Raw genomic sequence first — 4017 nt, 5'->3', positions numbered from 1 at the left:
GGGTGCGATCATACCAGCGTTAGTGCACCGGATCCCATCAGAACTCCGCAGTTAAGCGCGCTTGGGCCGGAGTAGTACTGGGATGGGTGACCTCCCGGGAAGTCCCGGTGTTGCACCCTTTTTTAGTTTTTCGCCGGGCGTCGCAATGCTATTTGAATAAACCTTTTGCCCGTTTGCGTTCTCGTCGGGGCCGGGCCGGGCCGGGGTGCGCTGCTCGCACTACCGCGCGCGCGGGGGCGACACCGAGCGCGCACCCGAGGCGCCCCGAGCACACAGGCCACGGTGCAACCCGGGCGTTGTGCGCGCACCCCGGTGCGCCCGAGGTGCTGCGCGCGCACCCAGGTGAAATCGGTGTGCACCTCGGCCAGTGCGCGCTCGGTCGAGTCGCGCACGTTGGCCAAGGTGCACGGTGATGTTTCTTACTCTAAGGTTCCGCACCAGACGCCCGGGACAGGTGAGCGAAGCTGGGCGGGGCCGGGTGCGCGGCCGGGGCAGGTGCACGCAGCTGGAGAGAGCTTTGGAGCACACTTCGGAGCGCACCAATGATGCGCTCCATTCAAAAGTTTCCTGAAAAGGCAAAAAAAGTTGAGATTATAGAATTTCCCACTTGAGAGATTGTAAAAAAAAAAAATTTAAAATGAAGGAAACGCGGGTGCCAAGGTGTGCGCAGCCCAGCCAAGGTGTGCGCACCAAGGCGCCCACCCTGGCGAAGGTGCACGCAAGGTGCGCACCCGAGGCAAACCGGACAATTAACCCAACTTTCGACTTCGCGCGCACCTTGGAGCGCACTTCGGAGCGCTCCTTGGTGCGCACCAATCTTGGGCACCTCGGAGTGCACCATGGCGCCCACCAAGGTGCGCACCCGGGGCAAACCGAGCTCCGACTTCGTGCGCACCTTGGAGCGCACGAAAGGTGCGCACCATGGCGCCCACCAAGGTGCGCAGCCCAGCCAAGGCGTGCGCATCAAGGTGCGCACCCTGGCGAAGGTGCGCACCCGGGGCAAACCGAGCTCCGACTTCGTGCGCACCTTGGAGCGCACAAAAGGTGCGCAACCCAGCCAAGGTGTGCGCACCCCGGTCAAACCGAGCTCCGAATCGTGCGCACCAGAGGTGCACGCCATCGTGCGCACCTTGGAGCACACTTCGGAGCCCTCCTTGGTGCGCGCCGATGTTGCGCACCTCGGAGCGCACCCGGGGAAAACAATGCAATTAACCCGACTTTCGACTTCGTGGGCACCTCGGAGCGCTCTCGGGTTCGCACCTCGGAGCACACCGAGGTGCGCACCTTTGATGCGCTGCCTTCACCAATTTCCAGAAAAGGCAAGAAAACATTGAGAAGGTGTGCGCACCGAGGTGCCCACCCTGGCGAAGGTGCACGCGAGGTGCGCACCCGGGGCAAACCGGGCTCCGACTTCGTGCACGCCGCACCTTGGAGCACACTTCGGAGCGCTCCTTGGTGCGCACCAGGGCGCGCAACCCAGCCGAGGTGCCCACCCCGGCGAAGGTGCACGCGAGGTGCGCACCCGGGGCAAACCGGGCTCCGACTTCGTGCACGCCATGGTGCCCACCGCGGCGAAGGTGCACGCGAGGTGCGCACCCGGGGCAAACCGGGCTCCGACTTCGTGCACGCCGCACCTTGGAGCACACTTCGGAGCGCTCCTTGGTGCGCACCATGGTGCCCACCAGGGCGCGCAACCCCGCCGAAGGTGCACGCGAGGTGCGCACCCGGGGCAAACCGGGCTCCGACTTCGTGCACGCCGCACCTTGGAGCACACTTCGGAGCGCTCCTTGGTGCGCACCATGGTGCCCACCAGGGCGCGCAACCCCGCCGAAGGTGCACGCGAGGTGCGCACCCGGGGCAAACCGGGCTCCGACTTCGTGCACGCCATGGTGCGCACCGCGGCGAAGGTGCGCACCCGGGGCAAACCGGGCTCCGACTTCGTGCACGCCGCACCTTGGAGCACACTTCGGAGCGCTCCTTGGTGCGCACCAGGGCGCGCAACCCAGCCGAGGTGCCCACCCCGGCGAAGGTGCACGCGAGGTGCGTACCCGGGGCAAACCGGGCTCCGACTTCGTGCACGCCGCACCTTGGAGCACACTTCGGAGCGCTCCTTGGTGCGCACCATGGTGCCCACCAGGCCGCGCAACCCAGCCAAGGTGTGCGCACCAAGGTGCACGCGAGGTGCGCACCCGGGGCAAACCGGGGTCCGACTTCGTGCACGCCGCACCTTGGAGCACACATCGGGGCGCTCCCGGGTTCGCACCGGCGTTGCGCACCGTGGTGGGCACCTCGGAGCACACCAAGGTGGGCAGCGAGGTGCGCACCTTTGATGCGATGCCTTCACTAATTTCCATAAAAGGCAAAAAAAAAACGAGATTTTAAAATTTCCGTTTTGAAAGATAGTGAGAAAAAGGGAATGCTGGTGCCATCTTGAGCCCGCCCTGGTGCGCAGCCCAGCCAAGGTGTGCGCACCAAGGTGCCCACCCTGGCGAAGGTGCGCGCCCGGGCAATTAACCCAACTTCCAACTTCGCGCGCGCCAGGGTGGGAGCGCACCCAACAACCGGGCCTGGGAAGAGCCAATGCGAGAAACCCCACCAAACGCTCTGACAAAAAAAGAGGGGGCGCTCCAGTAACCCCGCTTCGGAGCGCACCCTGGGCAAACCCAGCCAAGGTGCCCACCCCGGCCAAGGTGCAGGCGAGGTGCGCACCCGGGGCAAACCGGGCTCCGACAACGTGCACGCCGCACCTTGGAGCACACTTCGTAGCGCTCCCGGGTGCGCACCTCAGAGCACACCAAGGTGGGCAGCGAGGTGCGCACCTTTGATGCGCTGCCTTCACTAATTTCCAGAAAAGGCAAAAAAAAAAGGAGATTTTAAAATTTCCGTTTTGAAAGATAGTGAAAAAAACGGAACGCGCGTGCCATCTTGAGCCCGCCCTGGTGCGCAGCCCAGGTAAGGTGCCCACCCTGGCAAAGGTGCGCACCCGGGCAATTAACCCTACTTCCGACTTCGTGCGCGCCAGGGTGGCAACCGGGCCTCGGAAGAGCCAATGCGAGAAACCCCACCAAACGCTCCGACAAAAAAAGAGGCGGCGCTCCAATAACCCCGCTTCGGAGCGCAGCCGGGGCAAACCCAGCCAAGGTGCCCACCCCGACGAAGGTGCACGCGAGGTGCGCACCCGGGGCAAACCGGGCTCCGACAACGTGCACGCAGCACCTTGGAGCACACTTCGAAGCACTCCCGGGTGCCCACCGGCGTTGCGCACCGTGGTGGGCAGCGAGGTGCGCACCTTTGATGCGCTGCCTTCACTAATTTCCAGAAAAAGGCAAAAAAAAATGAGATTTTAAAATTTCCGTTTTGAAAGATAGTGAAAAAAAAGGAACGCGGGTGCCATCTTGAGCCCGCCCTGGTGCGCAGCCCAGGCAAGGCATGCGCACCAAGGTGCCCACCCGAGGTGCACACCCGGGGCAAACCGGGCTCCGACTTCGTGCAGGCCGCACCTTGGAGCACACTTCGGAGCGCTCCTTGGTGCGCACCATGGTGCCCACCAGGGCGCGCAACCCAGCCAAGGTCTGCACACCAAGGTGCCCACCCCGGCGAAGGTGCACGCGAGGTGCGCACCCGGGGCAAACCGGGCTCCGACTTCGTGCACGCCATGGTGCCCACCGCGGCGAAGGTGCACGCGAGGTGCGCACCCGGGGCAAACCGGGCTCCGACTTCGTGCACGCCGCACCTTGGAGCACACTTCGGAGCGCTCCTTGGTGCGCACCATGGTGCCCACCAGGGCGCGCAACCCAGCCAAGGTGTGCGCACCAAGGTGCACGCGAGGTGCGCACCCGGGGCAAACCGGGGTCCGACTTCGTGCACGCCGCACCTTGGAGCACACATCGGAGCGCTCCCAGGTTCGCACCAGCGTTGCGCACCTTTGATGCGCTGCCTTCACTAATTTCCAGAAAAGGCAAAAAAAAACGAGATTTTAAAATTTCCGTTCTGAAAGATAGTGAAAAAAACGGAACG

The 4017-nt window shown here is 63.9% G+C and overlaps 1 non-coding gene across 1 annotated transcript; it reads left to right on the top strand.

Annotated features, from left to right (window-relative positions):
- On the top strand, nucleotides 1-119 carry LOC131866982 (5S ribosomal RNA). Its single transcript, XR_009365580.1, has one exon. It is a non-coding gene; the product is annotated as a 5S ribosomal RNA (ribosomal RNA).
- The last annotated feature ends 3898 nt before the right edge of the window (nucleotides 120-4017 follow it).

Source organism: Cryptomeria japonica, unplaced genomic scaffold, assembly GCF_030272615.1.
Source record: "Cryptomeria japonica unplaced genomic scaffold, Sugi_1.0 HiC_scaffold_161, whole genome shotgun sequence".
Taxonomy (NCBI): Eukaryota; Viridiplantae; Streptophyta; class Pinopsida; order Cupressales; family Cupressaceae; genus Cryptomeria; species Cryptomeria japonica.
Note: the sequence above shows the minus strand (reverse complement) of the source record. Positions and strands in the feature narration are given on the sequence as shown.